A 19,450-nucleotide genomic window follows, 5' to 3' on the forward strand; every position below is an offset into this window, starting at 1 on the left:
GCCTCCACTTTGACTTCAATACCCTCCACCCTCTCTCCCACCCTCCGCCAAGACCATTCAAACATCATCCCCCAAATGCTCAACGTCTCCCCCAACCATAGCCACCTTTATCCCAACCCACTCCAACTCTACCCAACCCTGACCAACTCGATTCAAATATCCTCCGTTCCATCTCAACACCCCCCTAGCCCCTCTACCCCCTCACTCTCTCTGTAACTCCCGACACCCCCTCCCTATCTCTGTAACCCCCTACACCCCCCTCCCTATCTCTGTAACCCCCTACACCCCCCTCCCTATCCTGTAACCCCCCTACACCCCCTCCCTATCTCTGTAACCCCCTACACACCCTCCCTATCTCTGTAACCCCCTACACCCCCACCCTATCTCTGTAACCCCCCTACACCCCCTCCCTATCTCTGTAACCCCCCTACACCCCCTCCCTATCTCTGTAACCCCCTACACCCCCTCCCTATCTCTGTAACCCCCCTACACCCCCTCCCTATCTCTGTAACCCCCCCACACCCCTCCCTATCTCTGTAACCCCCCCCTACACCCCCTCCCTATCCTGTAACCCCCCTACACCCCCTCCCTATCCCTGTAACCCCCCCTACACCCCCTCCCTATCTCTGTAACCCCCCTACACCCCCCTCCCTATCTCTGTAACCCCCCTACACCCCCTCCCTATCTCTGTAACCCCCCTACACCCCCCTCCCTATCTCTGTAACCCCCCTACACCCCCTCCCTATCTCTGTAACCCCCCTACACCCCCTCCCTATCTCGGTAACCCCCTACACCCCCTCCCTATCTCTGTAACCCCCCTACACCCCCTCCCTATCCCTGTAACCCCCTACACACCCTCCTATCTCTGTAACCCCCCTACACCCCCTCCCTATCCCTGTAACCCCCCTACACCCCCTCCCTATCCCTGTAACCCCCCTACACCCCCCTACCTATCCCTGTAACCCCCCTACACCCCCTCCCTATCCCTGTAACCCCCCTACACCCCCTCCCTATCTCTGTAACCCCTACACCCCCTCCCTATCTCTGTAACCCCCCTACACCCCCTCCCTATCTCGGTAACCCCCTACACCCCCTCCCTATCTCGGTAACCCCCCTACACCCCCCTCCCTATCCCTGTAACCCCCCTACACCCCCCTACCTATCCCTGTAACCCCCCTACACCCCCTCCCTATCCCTGTAACCCCCCTACACCCCCTCCCTATCTCTGTAACCCCCTACACCCCCTCCCTATCTCTGTAACCCCCCTACACCCCCTCCCTATCTCGGTAACCCCCTACACCCCCTCCCTATCTCGGTAACCCCCCTACACCCCCTCCCTATCCCTGTAACCCCCTAAACACCCTCCCTATCTCTGTAACCCCCCTACACCCCCTCCCTATCTCTGTAACCCCCCTACAACCCCTCCCTATCTCTGTAACCCCCTATGCCCCCTCCCTATCTCTGTAACCCCCCTACACCCCCCCTCCCTATCTCTGTAACCCCCCTACACCCCCCTCCCTATCTCTGTAACCCCCCTACACCCCCTCCCTATCTCTGTAACCCCCCTACACCCCCTCCCTATCTCTGTAAACCCCTACACCCCCTCCCTATCTCTGTAACCCCCTACACCCCCTCCCTATCTCTGTAACCCCCCTACACCCCCTCCCTATCTCGGTAACCCCCCTACACCCCCCTCCCTATCTCTGTAACCCCCCTACACCCCCTCCCTATCCCTGTAACCCCCGACACACCCTCCCTATCTCTGTAACCCCCCTACACCCCCTCCCTATCCCTGTAACCCCCCTACACCCCCCTCCCTATCCCTGTAACCCCCTACACCCCCCTCCCTATCCCTGTAACCCCCCCTACACCCCCTCCCTATCCCTGTAACCCCCCTACACCCCCTCCCTATCTCTGTAACCCCCCTCTACCCCCTACCCCCCTCCCTATCTCTGTAACCCCCCTACACGCCCTCCCTATCTCTGTAACCCCCCTACACCCCCTCCCTATCTCGGTAACCCCCTACACCCCCTCCCTATCTCGGTAACCCCCCTACACCCCCTCCCTATCCCTGTAACCCCCTACACACCCCTCCCTATCTCTGTAACCCCCCTACACCCCCTCCCTATCTCTGTAACCCCCCCTACAACCCCTCCCTATCTCTGTAACCCCCTACACCCCCTCCCTATCTCTGTAACCCCCCTACACCCCCCCTCCCTATCTCTGTAACCCCCCTACACCCCCTCCCTATCTCTGTAACCCCCCTACAACCCCGCACTATCTCTGTAACCCCTACACCCCCTCCCTATCTCTGTAACCCCCCCTACACCCACCTCCCTATCTCTGTAACCCCCTACACCCCCCTTCCCTATCTCTGTAACCCCCCTACACCCACCTCCCTATCTCTGTAACCCCCTACACCCCCTCCCTATCTCTGTAACCCCCTACACCCCCTCCCTATCTCTGTAACCCCCCTACACCCCCTCCCTATCCCTGTAACCCCCTACACCCCCTCCCTATCTCTGTAACCCCCTACACCCCCTATCTCTGTAACCCCCTACACACCCTCCCTATCTCTGTAACCCCCTACACCCCCCTCCCTATCCCTGTAACCCCCTACACCCCCTCCCTATCTCTGTAACCCCCTACACCCCCATCTCTGTAACCCCCTACACACCCTCCCTATCTCTGTAACCCCCCTACACCCCCTCCCTATCTCTGTAACCCCCCTACACCACCTCCCTATCTCTGTAACCCCCCTACACCCCCCTCCCTATCTCTGTAACCCCCCTACACCCCCTCCCTATCTCTGTAACCCCCCTACACCACCTCCCTATCTCTGTAACCCCCTACACCCCCTCCCTATCTCTGTAACCCCCCTACACCCCCTCCTTATCCCTGTAACCCCCCTACACCCCCTCCTATCTCTGTAACCCCCCTACACCACCTCCCTATCTCTGTAACCCCCTACACCCCCTATCTCTGTAAACCCCCTACACCCCCCTCCCTATCTCTGTAAACCCCCTACACCCCCTCCCTATCTCTGTAACCCCCCTACACCCCCCTCCCTATCTCTGTAACCCCCTACAACCCCGCACTATCTCTGTAACCCCTACACCCCCTCCCTATCTCTGTAACCCCCTACACTCCCTCCCTATCCCTGTAACCCCCCTACACCCCCCTCCCTATCTCTGTAACCCCCTACACCCCCCTCCCTATCTCTGTAACCCCCTACACCCCCCTATCTCTGTAACCCCCCTACACCCCCTCCCTATCTCTGTAACCCCCTACACCCCCTCCCTATCTCTGTAACCCCCTACACCCCCTCCCTATCCCTGTAACCCCCCTACACCCCCTCCCTATCTCTGTAACCCCCTACACCCCCTCCCTATCCCTGTAACCCCCCTACACCCCCTCCCTATCTCTGTAACCCCTACACCCCCTCCCTATCTCTGTAACCCCCTACACCCCCTCCCTATCTCTGTAACCCCCCTACACCCCCTCCCTATCTCTGTAACCCCCTACACCCCCTCCCTATCTCTGTAACCCCCCTACACCCCCTCCCTATCTCGGTAACCCCCTACACCCCCTCCCTATCTCGGTAACCCCCCTACACCCCCTCCCTATCCCTGTAACCCCCTACACACCCTCCCTATCTCTGTAACCCCCCTACACCCCCTCCCTATCTCTGTAACCCCCCTACACCCCCCTCCCTATCTCTGTAACCCCCCTACACCCCCTCCCTATCTCTGTAACCCCCCTACAACCCCGCACTATCTCTGTAACCCCTACACCCCCTCCCTATCTCTGTAACCCCCCTACACCCACCTCCCTATCTCTGTAACCCCCCTACACCCACCTCCCTATCTCTGTAACCCCCTACACCCCCTCCCTATCTCTGTAACCCCCTACACCCCCTCCCTATCTCTGTAACCCACTACACCCCCTCCCTATCTCTGTAACCCCCCTACACCCCCTCCCTATCCCTGTAACCCCCTACACCCCCTCCCTATCTCTGTAACCCCCTACACCCCTATCTCTGTAACCCCCTACACACCCTCCCTATCTCTGTAACCCCCTACACCCCCCTCCCTATCCCTGTAACCCCCCTACACCCCCTCCCTATCTCTGTAACCCCCTACACACCCCTCCCTATCTCTGTAACCCCCCTACACCCCCTCCCTATCTCTGTAACCCCCCTACACCACCTCCCTATCTCTGTAACCCCCTACACCCCCTCCCTATCTCTGTAACCCCCCTACACCCCCTCCCTATCTCTGTAACCCCCCCTACACCACCTCCCTATCTCTGTAACCCCCTACACCCCCTATCTCTGTAAACCCCCTACACCCCCCTCCCTATCTCTGTAAACCCCCTACACCCCCTCCCTATCTCTGTAACCCCCTACACCCCCTCCCTATCTCTGTAACCCCCTACACTCCCTCCCTATCCCTGTAACCCCCCTACACCCCCCTCCCTATCTCTGTAACCCCCCTACACCCACCTCCCTATCTCTGTAACCCCCTACACCCCCCTTCCCTATCTCTGTAACCCCCCTACACCCACCTCCCTATCTCTGTAACCCCCTACACCCCCTCCCTATCTCTGTAACCCCCTACACCCCCTCCCTATCTCTGTAACCCACTACACCCCCTCCCTATCCTCTGTAACCCCCCTACACCCACCTCCCTATCTCTGTAACCCCCTACACCCCCCTTCCTATCTCTGTAACCCCCCTACACCCACCTCCCTATCTCTGTAACCCCCTACACCCCCCTTCCCTATCTCTGTAACCCCCCTACACCCACCTCCCTATCTCTGTAACCCACTACACCCCCTCCCTATCTCTGTAACCCCCCTACACCCACCTCCCTATCTCTGTAACCCCCTACACCCCCCTTCCCTATCTCTGTAACCCCCTACACCCACCTCCCTATCTCTGTAACCCCCTACACCCCCCCTTCCCTATCTCTGTAACCCCCCTACACCCACCTCCCTATCTCTGTAACCCCCTACACCCCCTCCCTATCTCTGTAACCCCCTACACCCCCTCCCTATCTCTGTAACCCACTACACCCCCTCCCTATCTCTGTAACCCCCCTACACCCCCTCCCTATCCCTGTAACCCCCTACACCCCCTCCCTATCTCTGTAACCCCCTACACCCCCCTATCTCTGTAACCCCCTACACACCCTCCCTATCCCTGTAACCCCCTACACCCCCTCCCTATCTCTGTAACCCCCTACACACCCCTCCTATCTCTTTAACCCCCCTACACCCCCTCCCTATCTCTGTAACCCCCCTACACCACCTCCCTATCTCTGTAACCCCCTACACCCCCTCCCTATCTCTGTAACCCCCTACACCCCCTCCTTATCCCTGTAACCCCCCTACACCCCTCCCTATCTCTGTAACCCCCCTACACCACCTCCCTATCTCTGTAACCCCCTACACCCCCTATCTCTGTAAACCCCCTACACCCCCCTCCCTATCTCTGTAAACCCCCTACACCCCCTCCCTATCTCTGTAACCCCCCTACACCCCCTCCCTATCTCTGTAACCCCCTACACTCCCTCCCCTATCCCTGTAACCCCCCTACACCCCCCTCCCTATCTCTGTAACCCCCTACACCCCCCTCCCTATCTCTGTAACCCCCTACACCCCCTATCTCTGTAACCCCCCTACACCCCCTCCCTATCTCTGTAACCCCGTACACCCCCTCCCTATCTCTGTAACCCCCTACACCCCCTCCCTATCCCTGTAACCCCCCTACACCCCCCTCCCTATCTCTGTAACCCCCTACACCCCCTCCCTATCCCTGTAACCCCCCCTACACCCCCTCCCTATCTCTGTAACCCCTACACCCCCTCCCTATCTCTGTAACCCCCCTACACCCCCTCCCTATCTCTGTAACCCCCCTACACCCCCTCCCTATCCCTGTAACCCCCCTACACCCCCTCCCTATCTCTGTAACCCCTACACCCCCTCCCTATCCCTGTAACCCCCCTACACCCCTCCCTATCTCTGTAACCCCCCTACACCCCCCTCCCTATCTCTGTAACCCTCTACACCCCCTCCCTATCTCTGTAACCCCCCTACACCCCTCCCTATCTCTGTAACCCCCTACACCCCCTCCCTATCTCTGTAACCCCTCTACACCCCCTCCCTATCTCTGTAACCCCCTACACCCCCTCCCTATCCCTGTAACCCCCCTACACCCCCCTCCCTATCTCTGTAACCCTCTACACCCCCTCCCTATCTCTGTAACCCCCCTACACCCCCTCCCTATCTCTGTAACCCCCTACACCCCCTCCCTATCTCTGTAACCCCTCTACACCCCCTCCCTATCTCTGTAACCCCCTACACCCCCTCCCTATCTCTGTAACCCCCCTTCTCCCCCTTCCCCATCTCTGTAACCCCCCCCTACACCCCCTCCCTATCTCTGTAACCCCCTACACCCCCTTCCCTATCTCTGTAACCCCCTACACCCCCTCCCTATCCCTGTAACCCCCCTACACCCCCTCCCTATCTCTGTAACCCCCCTACACCCCCTCCCTATCTCTGTAACCCCCTACACACCCTCCCTATCCCTGTAACCCCCCTACACCCCCCTCCCTATCCCTGTAACCCCCCTACACCCCTCCCTATCCCTGTAACCCCCCTACACCCCCCTCCCTATCTCTGTAACCCCCCCTACACCCCCCTCCCTATCTCTGTAACCCCCTACACCCCCCTCCCTATCTCTGTAACCCCCCTACACCCCCTCCCTATCTCTGTAACCCCCTACACCCCCTCCCTTTCTCTGTAACCCCCTACACCCCCTCCCTATCCCTGTAACCCCCCTACACCCCCCTCCCTATCTCTGTAACCCCCTACACCCCCCTCCCCTATCTCTGTAACCCCCTACACCCCCTCCCTATCTCTGTAACCCCCTACACCCCCTCCCTATCCCTGTAACCCCCTACACCCCCCTCCCTATCTCTGTAACCCCCCTACACCCCCTCCCTATCTCTGTAACCCCCCTACACCCCCCTCCCTATCTCTGTACCCCACTACACCCCCTCCCTATCTCTGTAACCCCCTACACCCCCTCCCTATCCCTGTAACCCCCTACACCCCCCTCCCTATCTCTGTAACCCCCCTACACCCCCCTCCCTATCTCTGTACCCCACTACACCCCCCTCCCTATCTCTGTAACCCCCTACACCCCCTCCCTATCTCTGTAACCCCCTACACCCCCTCCCTATCTCTGTAACCCCCTACACCCCCTCCCTATCCCTGTAACCCCCCTACACTCCCTCCCTATCTCTGTAACCCCCTACACCCCCTCCCTATCCCTGTAACCCCCCTACACCCCCTCCCTATCTCTGTAACCCCCCCACACCCCCTCCCTATCTCTGTAACCCTGCTTCACGCTGCCTCAGTGCTGGATGTTCACTCCTTGGCTGAGCCCCCACGACACGCTATAGGCGCTATATCAATCCGCAGTTGGGGGCGCTCGAGTGAAGGGATGCGATTGGAGGCAGGAGCTGCTCCGGGCCCTGCAGCCTGTCCCTGAGCAGACACTAACCTCTCCTCAGACTCAGGCAATGGGGTTCCAGCCTCATGGAGGGGAGGGACAGCCGAGGGTCCCTACACCAGGGATGTTCCCGGAGAGCGGCATGGCAGGGCAGGGAGAGTGGGGCGACGGGGGGGGGGCGGGGGAGGTGGGTGGGGGAGGACAGGGATCGAGCACTACGCTGACCACTCACTCACCTTCCCCCACCACCACCATTACCCCGGACCCCCGTCTCTGTCTCCCAACTCTCCCGCTCCCCTCTCTCCCCACACCCCCTGCCTCCTCTCCCCCCCACCCCCCCGCCACCCCCCTCTCCCTCTCCCCTCTCTATCCTGGCCTCCTCTCTCTCTCTCTCTCTCCCCCTGCCATCTCCCTCTCCCTCTCCCCTCTCTATCCCGGCCTCCTCTCTCTCTCCCCCTGCCACCCCCCTCTCCCTCTCCCCTCGCGATCCCGGCCTCCTCTCTCTCTCCCCCTGCCACCCCCGTCTCCCTCTCCCCTCGCGATCCCTGCCTCCTCTCTCTCCCTATCACCCCCCTCTCCCTCTGCCCTCTCTCTCTCATGCCTCCTCCCTCTCTCCCTCTCCCGTCTCTCTCCTCCTGCCTCCTCTCTCTCCCTGCCACCCCTCTCCCTCTCCCCTCTCTATCCCTCTCCCTCTCCCCTCTCTCTCCCTCTCCCTCTCCCCTCTCTATCCCTCTCCCTCTCCCCTCTGTCTCCCTCTCCCTCTCCCCCTCCTCCTGCCTCCTCTCTCCATCTTTACCCTCTCTCTCTGACTCCTCTCCCTCACTCTCTCTGCCTCCTTCCTTCCTCTCTCTGTCTCCTCTCTCTGCCTCCTCTCTCCTTCTCTCTGTCTCCCTTCCTCTCTCTCTGCTCTCTCTCTCTCTCTCTCTCTCCCCTCAGGGTGCGTTGAAGGAGGTTGGCTCACTGCAGGGACAGACAGGTCAGACACTGGGAAGATTTGGGAGCGCTATCGCACAGCTGACAGACCTCAATGGGGATGGTTACCGAGATGTGGCGATTGGAGCGCCCCTGGAGAATGCCCACAGTGGTGCCATCTATATCTACCACGGTACCAAGGACCGTATCAAACAGACAGCCAGCCAGGTGAGAACGGGCATCGACCCTTCAACCCTCTCTCCCTACCCAACCCTCTCATCCCCCAGTCTCTCTCTCTCTCTACCTCAGTCTCTCTCTCTCTCACCCACCCCAGTCTCTCTCTCTCTCTCTCTCCCACCGTCTCTCTCTCTCTCTCCCCCCCAGTCTCTCTCTCTCCCACCATCTCTCTCTCTTTCCCCTCCGTCTCTCTCTCTCTCTCTCCCCCCGTCTCTCTCTCTCTCCCCCACCGTCTCTCTCTCTCTCTCCCCCCCAGTCTCTCTCTCTCCCACCATCTCTCTCTCTTTCCCCTCCGTCTCTCTCTCTCTCTCTCCCCCCGTCTCTCTCTCTCTCCCCCACCGTCTCTCTCTCCCCCCCCAGTCTCTCTCTCTCTCCCACCGTCTCTCTCTCTCCCCCCAGTCTCTCTCTCTCTCTCCCCCCCCCAGTCTCTCTCTCTCTCCCTCTCCCCCCAGTCTCTCTCTCTCTCTCCCTCTCTCTCTCTCTCTCTCTCTCTCTCTCCCCCCAGTCTCTCTCTCTCTCTCTCCCCCCCAGTCTCTCTCTCTCTCTCTCTCTCTCCCCCCAGTCTCTCTCTCTCTCTCTCCCCCCCCGTCTCTCTCTCCCCCCCAGTCTCTCTCTCTCCCACCATCTCTCTCTCTTTCCCCTCTGTCTCTCTCTCTCTCTCCCCTCCGTCTCTCTCTCTCTCTCCCCCAGTCTCTCTCTCTCTCTCTCTCTCACTCTCCCCCAGTCTATCTCTCTCTCCACCCAGTCTCTCTCTCTCCCCCCAGTCGCTCTCTCTCTCTCCCCCAGTCTCTGTCTCTCTCCCCCCAGTCTCTCTCTCTCCCCCCAGTCTCTCTCTCTCCCCCCAGTCGCTCTCTCTCTCTCCCCCCAGTCTCTCTCTCTCTCCCCCCAGTCTCTCTCTCTCTCTCCCCCCAGTCTCTCTCTCTCTCCCCCAGTCTCTCTCTCTCCCCCAGTCTCTCTCTCCCCCCCCAGTCTCTCTCTCTCTCTCTCTCCCCCCCGTCTCTCTCTCCCCCCCCCAGTCTCTCTCTCTCCCCCCAGTCTCTATCTGTGTCTCTCTCTCTCTCTCTCTCTATAACGATAAATCACCTCTTACCAATGTTCCCCGATGATGGGAGATTGAGGATTGGATGAAGTTATGGTCAATGTGCTCTGAGAATATCTGCTTCCCTCCCCTCCCGCACCATCACCTTGTTTCCTTTATGCTAAACTTCCCTTTTATTATTTCGTCCTGGGTTTTTGGGACGTCCTGAGGCCTCACTCGGAGGAGGGAAGGAAAGAGGAGGCCCGAAAACAGCCTTTACCACTAGGCCTCAAGCCTCAGCTCACCGGCCCATCCCCATCCCCACACCCCCCTCCCCCACACCCCCCTCTCCCTCCTCCCTTCCCCACACCCCCCCACCCCCCTCTCCCTCCTCCCTTCCCCACACCCCCCTCCCCACACCCCCCTCTCCCCCCTCCCTTCCCCACACCCCCCCACCCCCCTCTCCCTCCTCCCTTCCCCACACCCCCCTCCCCACACCCCCCTCTCCCCCCTCCCTTCCCCACACCCCCCCACCCCCCCCTCCCTCCTCCCTTCCCCACACCCCCCTCCCCACACCCCCCTCTCCCTCCTCCCTTCCCCACACCCCCCTCCCCACACCCCCCTCTCCCTCCTCCACACCCCCGTCCCCCCACCCCCCTCTCCCTCCTCCCTTCCCCACACCCCCCCACCCCCCTCTCCCTCCTCCCTTCCCCACACCCCACCACCCCCCCTCCCTCCTCCCTTCCCCACACCCCCCTACCCACAAACCCCCTCCCTCCTCCCCTCCCCACACCCCCCTCCCCCCTCCCCTCCCCACACCCCCTCCCCACACCCCCCTCCCTCCCCCCTCCCCACACCCCCCTCCCTCCCCCCCTCCCCACTCCCCCCTCCCTTCTCCCCTCCCTCCTCCCTTCCCCCTCCCCCCTCCCCTCCCCACACCCCCTCCACACACCCCCCTCCCTCCCCCCTCCCCACACCCCCCTCCCCACACCCCCCTCCCTCCCCCCTCCCCACACCCCCCTCCCTCCCTCTCTCCCCACACCCCCCTCCCTCCCCCCCTCCTCACACCCCCCACCCCACACCCCCCTCCCTCCCCCCCTCCTCACACCCCCCACCCCACACCCCCCTCCCTCCCCCCCTCCCTCCCCCCTCCCCACACCCCCCTCCCCACTCCCCCCTCCCCACTCCCCCCTCCCCACACCCCCCTCCCTCCCCCCTCCCCACACCCCTCTCCCTCCCCCCTCCCCACACCCCCCTCCCCACAACCCCCTCCCCACACCCCCCTCCCACCCCCCTCCCCACACCCCCCTCCCCACACCCCCCTCCCACCCCCCTCCCCACACCCCCCTCCCTCCCCCCCTCCCCACACCCCCCTCCCTCCTCCCCCACACACCCCTCCACACCCCCCTCCCTCCCCCCCTCCCACCCCCCTCCCCACACCCCTCTCCCTCGTCCCTTCCCCACACCCCCCTCCCTCCCTCCCCCCCCCACACCCCCCTCCCCACACCCTTTCCTACATCTCCCTAACTCTTTCTCCCCTCCCTCCATCTTCCTCCCTGCTCTCTTCCTCGCAGGTCCCCCTTCTCTTCCATCCATTGTAGACCCCCACCTTCCCCCCCCCCCCCCCCCCCACAGACGTCTCCTAACGATTGAGACTAGCCGGTCACTCGCCATCCTCAGCTGCCCATGGGATCCTCCTGTGCGCCCTCAGAGACCCGGACTAACTCATGGTCATGTCCTGTTTGTTTCCCCCTCCTATCCCCCCCCCCCCCCGACTCCCAACAGAGAATCGAGTCGAGCGCAGTTGGATCTGGCCTTCGATACTTCGGGCAGGCCATAGATGGGGCAATGGATATCAGTGGGGATGGGCTAACAGACATTACCGTGGGAGCACAGGGCAAAGTCTTCATTCTGAGGTGAGTGACGTCCTCCACCCCTCACTCCAGCCTTCCCACTGCAAAAGGACCAGAGAATAGGTACCTGTGGAACAGGCCTCAGTGTGGCCTGGGGACGGGACAGAGGGATTGGAGCCTGTGGGATAGGCCTCAGTGTGACCTGGGAACGGGACAGAGGGATTGGAGCCTGTGGGATAGGCCTCAGTGTGACCTGGGGACGGGACAGAGGGATTGGAGCCTGTGGAATAGGCCTCAATGTGACCTGGGTATGGACAGAGGGATTGGAGCCTGTGGAATAGGCCTCAGTGTGGCCGGGGGAGGGACAGAGGGATTGGAGCCTGTGGAATAGGCCTCAGTGTGACCTGGGTACGGGACAGAGGGATTGGAGCCTGTGGAACAGGCCTCAGTGTGACCTGGGGACGGGACAGAGGGATTGGAGCCTGTGGAATAGGCCTCAGTGTGACCTGGGGACGGGACAGAGGGATTGGAGCCTGTGGAACAGGCCTCAGTGTGACCTGGGGACGGGACAGAGGGATTGGAGCCTGTGGAATAGGCCTCAGTGTGACCTGGGGACGGGACAGAGGGATTGGAGCCTGTGGAACAGGCCTCAGTGTGACCTGGGGACGGGACAGAGGGATTGGAGCCTGTGGAATAGGCCTCAGTGTGGCCTGGGGACGGGACAGAGGGATTGGAGCCTGTGGAATAGGCCTCAGTGTGACCTGGGGACGGGACAGAGGGATTGGAGCCTGTGGAATAGGCCTCAGTGTGACCTGGGGACGGGACAGAGGGATTGGAGCCTGTGGAATTGGCCTCAGTGTGACCTGGGGACGGGACAGAGGGATTGGAGCCTGTGGAATAGGCCTCAGTGTGACCTGGGGACGGGACAGAGGGATTGGAGCCTGTGGGATAGGCCTCAGTGTGACCTGGGGACGGACAGAGGGATTGCTTATCCCTCTCTCTGCCTCTGCCAGGAGACAGGCCATGCCAGTCTGTCCCACTGGATCTACATCTGCATTTTATTTCTCCTTCTTCTCGTCTTTTAGCTGTTTCAGAGTTGGCAGGTTAGAAGTAACTGGGAGAGCCAGGGTTCTGATAGTCATCGGGGTCAGGTCCCCCCCCCCAACCTCCTATGCCCCAGAGAAGAATCTCCTTGCCTTAATTTATAACCCAACGACCTTCCATTCCCGGCGAACGTCTTTTGCACCCTCTCCCGCTCCTTCCCATAACAGGGTGAGCGGGACGAGACACGGTATCCCAGAATACTCCTCACCAACGTCCCGTACAACCTCAACGTCACGTAACCAACTCCTACACTCAAGCAATGAAGGTAAGCGTGCCTTCTTCCCCCCAGTTCCCCCCTCCACCGTCCCGTCTACCTGTGACGCCAACTTCAAAGAATTAGGTACCTGCACCCCTGGGTCTCTCTGTTCTCCAACACTTATCCAGGGTCCCATATTTAACCATATAAATCTTGCCCTGGTTTGCTCTCCCAAAATGCGACTTATATTTATTCAAAGGATTGGGACACTCTGGAGGCAGGACAACATGTTTCCGCTGAGGGGCGAGGGCCGAACCAGAGGACACAGCTCAAAAATACGGGGTGGACCATTGAAGACAGAGATGAGGAGAAACTTCTTCACCCAGAGAGTGGGGGCTGTGCCCCAGAGGGCAATGGAGGCCCAGTCTCTGGATTCATTCAAGAAAGAGTTGGATAGACCTCTCCAGGATAGTGGGATCAAGGGTTATGGAGATAAGGAAGGAAGAGGATACTGATTGAGGATGATCAGCCATGATCCTATTGAATGGTGGTGCAGGCTAGATGGGCTGAATGGCCTACTCCTGCACCTATTGATCTATTGTCTAACTGTTACTAAACTCCATCTATCGCTCCTTTCCCCATCGATCAGGATCGCTTTATAATCTGAGATAACCTTCCTCACCGCCCACTGTTCCACCAATTGTGGTGCCATCTGTAAACTTCCGAACCGTGCCATCTATATTCTCATTTAATTATTTATATAAATGACAAACAAAAGTGGGCCCCGATTCGACCCTCTTGTGGAACACCGCTGGTCACAGGCCTCCAGGATGGATTGGTCATCGTGATATCGGGGAGTTCATTAACAGGCTCGGTTTGGGCCAGTAATTACGGAGCAGAACGGGCCCCAGTTTGGACCAGAAGAGAGATGAACAAAATGGGGCCTAAAAAAACAGGCCTAATGTTGGAGGAGAAGAGAGATTAACAAGATGGGGCCTAAAACAGGCCACAGTTTGGAGTAGATGAGGGATTAACAGGATTGGGCCTAAAACAGGCCACAGTTTGGACTAGAAGAGGGATTAACAAGATGGGGCCTAAAACAGGCCTCAGTTTGGAGTAGAAGAGGGATTAACAGGATTGAGCCTAAAGTAGGCCTCAGTTTGGAGTAGAAGAGGGATTAACAAGATGGGGCCTAAAACAGGCCTCAGTTTGGAGTAGAAGAGGGATTAACAAAATGGGGCCTAAAACAGGCCACAGTTTGGAGTAGATGAGGGATTAACAGGATTGGGCCTAAAAAAGGCCACAGTTTGGAGTAGAAGAGGGATTAACAGGATTGGGCCTAAAGTAGGCCTCAGTTTGGAGTAGAAGAGGGATTAACAAGATGGGGCCTAAAACAGGCCTCAGTTTGGAGTAGGAGAAAGACTAACGACAAGGGGCTGACAACAAGGATCAGTTTGGACCAGAAAAGACACAAGTAGAATTGGGGCCTGTCGAACAGGCCTAGGTGTGGGTCAGGAAGAGGACTGTAGGCCTCATTCTCACTCCCAACCAGGCAGGAATCAGGCTAAGGGACAAAGGCCACAGGATAACTGAAAATGTCTGCAAATCCTACCACAGATCAAGGCCGGTGATGGACGTTAGGGTCAGCATGACGTTCTCTCCCAATAAGATCCTGCTAAAACATGTGGATTGTCCGGAAAACAGGAACGAACTGCAAGTACTCGTGAACATATGTTTCAAAACCAAACAGATAACAACGCAAGTACAAGGTACACCGAACCAGTATCCGTTACTGTGTACACACCGCCCTGTGTCTGTCACTGTGTACACTCACCGCCCTGTGTCTGTTACTGTGTACACACACCGCCCTGTGTCTGTTACTGTGTACACTCACCGCCCTGTGTCTGTTACTGTGTACACTCACCGAACCAGTATCCGTTACTGTGTACACACACCGCCCTGTGTCTGTCACTGTGTACACACACCGCCCGGTGTCTGTTACTGTGTACACTCACCGCCCTGTGTCTGTTACTGTGTACACACACCGCCCTGTGTCTGTTACTGTGTACACTCACCGCCCTGTGTCTGTTACTGTGTACACACACCGAACCAGTATCCGTTACTGTGTACACACCGCCCTGTGTCTGTTACTGTGTACACACACCGAACCAGTATCCGTTACTGTGTACACACCGCCCTGTGTCTGTTACTGTGTACACACACCGCCCTGTGTCTGTTACTGTGTACGCACCGCCCTGTGTCTGTTACTGTGTACACACACCGCCCTGTGTCCGTTACTGTGTACACACACCGCCCTGTGTCCGTTACTGTGTACACACACCGCCCTGTGTACATTACTGTGTACACACACCGCCCTGTGTCTGTTACTGTGTACGCACCGCCCTGTGTCTGTTACTGTGTACACACACCGCCCTGTGTCTGTTACTGTGTACACACACCGCCCTGTGTCCGTTACTGTGTACACACACCGCCCTGTGTCTGTTACTGTGTACACACACCGCCCTGTGTCCGTTACTGTGTACACACACCGCCCTGTGTCCGTTACTGTGTACACACACCGCCCTGTGTCCGTTACTGTGTACACACACCGCCCTGTGTCCGTTACTGTGTACACACACCGCCCTGTGTCCGTTACTGTGTACACACACGGCCCTGTGTCTGTTACTGTGTACACACACCGCCCTGTGTCTGTTACTGTGTACACACACCGAACCAGTATCTGTTACTGTGTACACACACCGCCCTGTGTCCGTTACTGTGTACACACCGCCCTGTGTCCGTTACTGTGTACACACACCGCCCTGTGTCTGTAACTGTGTACACACACCGCCCTGTGTCTGTTACTGTGTACACTCACCGCCTTGTGTCTGTTACTGTGTACACACACCGCCCTGTGTACGTTACTGTGTACACTCACCGCCCTGTGTCTGTTACTGTATACACACACCGCCCTGTGTCCGTTACTGTGTACACACACCGAACCAGTATCTGTTACTGTGTATACGCCGCCCTGTGTCCGTTACTGTGTACACACACCGCCCTGTGTCTGTTACTGTACACACACCGCCCTGTGTCTGTTACTGTGTACACACACCGCCCTGTGTACGTTACTGTGTACACTCACCGCCCTGTGTCTGTTACTGTGTACACACACCGCCCTGTGTCTGTTACTGTGTACACACACCGAACCAGTATCTGTTACTGTGTACACTCACCGCCCTGTGTCCGTTACTGTGTACACACCGCCCTGTGTCCGTTACTGTGTACACACACCGCCCTGTGTCTGTTACTGTGTACACACACCGCCCTGTGTCTGTTACTGTGTACACACACCGCCCTGTGTCTGTTACTGTGTACACACACCGAACCAGTATCTGTTACTGTGTACACACACCGCCCTGTGCCTGTTACTGTGTACACACACCGCCCTGTGTCCGTTACTGTGTACACACACCGCCCTGTGTCCGTTACTGTGTACACACACCGCCCTGTGTCCGTTACTGTGTACACACACCGCCCTGTGTACATTACTGTGTACACACACCGCCCTGTGTCTGTCACTGTGTACACTCACCGCCCTGTGTACGTTACTGTGTACACTCACCGCCCTGTGTCCGTTACTGTGTACACACACCGCCCTGTGTCCGTTACTGAGTACACACACCGCCCTGTGTCTGTTACTGTGTACACACACCGCCCTGTGTCCGTTACTGAGTACACACACCGCCCTGTGTCTGTTACTGTGTACACACACCGCCCTGTGTCTGTTACTGTGTACACACACCGAACCAGTATCTGTTACTGTGTACACACACCGCCCTGTGTCTGTTACTGTGTACACACACCGCCCTGTGTCTGTTACTGTGTACACACACCGAACCAGTATCTGTTACTGTGTACACACACCGCCCTGTGTCTGTTACTGTGTACACACACCGCCCTGTGTCTGTTACTGTGTACACACACCGAACCAGTATCTGTTACTGTGTACACACACCGCCCTGTGCCTGTTACTGTGTACACACACCGCCCTGTGTCTGTTACTGTGTACACACACCGCCCTGTGTCCGTTACTGTGTACACACACCGAACCAGTATCTGTTACTGTGTACACTCACCGCCCTGTGTCTGTTACTGTGTACACACACCGCCCTGTGTCTGTTACTGTGTACACACACCGCCCTGTGTCTGTTACTGTGTACACACACCGCCCTGTGTACGTTACTGTGTACACACACCGCCCTGTGTCTGTTACTGTGTACACACACCGCCCTGTGTCTGTTACTGTGTACACACACCGCCCTGTGTCTGTTACTGTGTACACACGCCGCCCTGTGTACGTTACTGTGTACACACACCGCCCTGTGTCTGTTACTGTGTACACACACCGCCCTGTGTCTGTTACTGTGTACACACACCGAACCAGTATCCGTTACTGTGTACACACCGCCCTGTGTCTGTCACTGTGTACACTCACCGCCCTGTGTCTGTTACTGTGTACACACACCGCCCTGTGTCTGTTACTGTGTACACACACCGCCCTGTGTACATTACTGTGTACACACACCGCCCTGTGTCTGTTACTGTGTACGCACCGCCCTGTGTCTGTTACTGTGTACACACACCGCCCTGTGTCCGTTACTGTGTACACACACCGCCCTGTGTACATTACTGTGTACACACACCGCCCTGTGTCTGTTACTGTGTACGCACCGCCCTGTGTCTGTTACTGTGTACACACACCGCCCTGTGTCTGTTACTGTGTACACACACCGCCCTGTGTCCGTTACTGTGTACACACACCGCCCTGTGTCCGTTACTGTGTACACACACCGCCCTGTGTCCGTTACTGTGTACACACACCGCCCTGTGTCCGTTACTGTGTACACACACGGCCCTGTGTCTGTTACTGTGTACACACACCGCCCTGTGTCTGTTACTGTGTACACACACCGAACCAGTATCTGTTACTGTGTACACACACCGCCCTGTGTCCGTTACTGTGTACACACCGCCCTGTGTCCGTTACTGTGTACACACACCGCCCTGTGTCTGTAACTGTGTACACACACCGCCCTGTGTCTGTTACTGTGTACACTCACCGCCTTGTGTCTGTTACTGTGTACACACACCGCCCTGTGTACGTTACTGTGTACACTCACCGCCCTGTGTCTGTTACTGTGTACACACACCGCCCTGTGTCCGTTACTGTGTACACACACCGAACCAGTATCTGTTACTGTGTATACGCCGCCCTGTGTCCGTTACTGTGTACACACACCGCCCTGTGTCTGTTACTGTACACACACCGCCCTGTGTCTGTTACTGTGTACACACACCGCCCTGTGTACGTTACTGTGTACACTCACCGCCCTGTGTCTGTTACTGTGTACACACACCGCCCTGTGTCTGTTACTGTGTACACACACCGAACCAGTATCTGTTACTGTGTACACTCACCGCCCTGTGTCCGTTACTGTGTACACACCGCCCTGTGTCCGTTACTGTGTACACACACCGCCCTGTGTCTGTTACTGTGTACACACACCGCCCTGTGTCTGTTACTGTGTACACACACCGCCCTGTGTCTGTTACTGTGTACACACACCGAACCAGTATCTGTTACTGTGTACATACACCGCCCTGTGCCTGTTACTGTGTACACACACCGCCCTGTGTCCGTTACTGTGTACACACACCGCCCTGTGTCCGTTACTGTGTACACACACCGCCCTGTGTCCGTTACTGTGTACACACACCGCCCTGTGTACGTTACTGTGTACACTCACCGCCCTGTGTACGTTACTGTGTACACTCACCGCCCTGTGTCCGTTACTGTGTACACACACCGCCCTGTGTCCGTTACTGAGTACACACACCGCCCTGTGTCTGTTACTGTGTACACACACCGCCCTGTGTCCGTTACTGAGTACACACACCGCCCTGTGTCTGTTACTGTGTACACACACCGCCCTGTGTCTGTTACTGTGTACACACACCGCCCTGTGTCTGTTACTGTGTACACACACCGAACCAGTATCTGTTACTGTGTACACACCGCCCTGTGTCTGTTACTGTGTACACACACCGCCCTGTGTCTGTTACTGTGTACACACACCGCCCTGTGTCTGTTACTGTGTACACTCACCGCCCTGTGTACGTTACTGTGTACACTCACCGCCCTGTGTCCGTTACTGTGTACACACACCGCCCTGTGTCCGTTACTGAGTACACACACCGCCCTGTGTCTGTTACTGTGTACACACACCGCCCTGTGTCCGTTACTGAGTACACACACCGCCCTGTGTCTGTTACTGTGTACACACACCGCCCTGTGTCTGTTACTGTGTACACACACCGAACCAGTATCTGTTACTGTGTACACACACCGCCCTGTGTCTGTTACTGTGTACACACACCGCCCTGTGTCTGTTACTGTGTACACACACCGAACCAGTATCTGTTACTGTGTACACACACCGCCCTGTGTACGTTACTGTGTACACACCGCCCTGTGCCTGTTACTGTGTACACACACCGCCCTGTGTCTGTTACTGTGTACACACACCGCCCTGTGTCTGTTACTGTGT

The 19,450-nt window shown here is 58.1% G+C and overlaps 1 protein-coding gene across 1 annotated transcript in view; it reads right to left on the minus strand.

Annotated features, from left to right (window-relative positions):
• The window catches only part of polr3k (polymerase (RNA) III (DNA directed) polypeptide K), a 55,875-nt gene that overhangs the window by 19,962 nt on the left and 16,463 nt on the right, over positions 1-19,450 (minus strand).

Source organism: Chiloscyllium punctatum, chromosome 40 (assembly GCF_047496795.1).
Source record: "Chiloscyllium punctatum isolate Juve2018m chromosome 40, sChiPun1.3, whole genome shotgun sequence".
Taxonomy (NCBI): domain Eukaryota; kingdom Metazoa; phylum Chordata; class Chondrichthyes; order Orectolobiformes; family Hemiscylliidae; genus Chiloscyllium; species Chiloscyllium punctatum.